This window comes from Arachis ipaensis, chromosome B10, assembly GCF_000816755.2.
Source record: "Arachis ipaensis cultivar K30076 chromosome B10, Araip1.1, whole genome shotgun sequence".
Taxonomy (NCBI): Eukaryota; Viridiplantae; Streptophyta; class Magnoliopsida; order Fabales; family Fabaceae; genus Arachis; species Arachis ipaensis.
This window is the reverse complement of record NC_029794.2, coordinates 133,443,112-133,443,731: the sequence shown is the minus strand read 5'-3', so window position 1 is coordinate 133,443,731 and position 620 is coordinate 133,443,112.

Genomic DNA, 620 nt, shown 5'->3' with positions numbered 1-620 from the left:
GAATAAATTAAGTTTCTTAATTATTTTTATATAAATTAAATAAATTAATAAAAAATGAACTTTGAAAATACTAATAAAACATAAACTAAATAAATATTTTTCATACATCATACGGATATATACATTAGTTTTTATTAACTAAAATTGTTTTATGACCTTGATATTGTAAATAATCTTTACTGTTATATACTTACATTGCTTGGTTGAGTTAGCTGAATGCATCGCTCAAATTTAGAAATGTTTCTTGAACCACAAAAAAAATTTTTTTTTCCTTCCTTTTCTTTCAACAATTTGATTTTTTTTTTCTTGACTCCTTGTTCTCTTTCCATTGTTCTTTTTCTTTTTCTATTATAAAAGTGGTTCCAAGTATCTAACCTACTTTTATAGTTTATCTATCTAAACTTCTTTTAAACATTGAAATGGGGAAAATTCAAAATCTAACACAGTAATTATTGGAATATTTGTTTATATATATATATATCCTTTAGTTAACAAATTTTTCGGTGTATTATATTTGTCGATCATACTAAATATACACTAAAATTAATTACTAATATAAAATACATATAAAAATATAAAATAATATATATTAAAAATAAATTAATAACATATGTATTTAT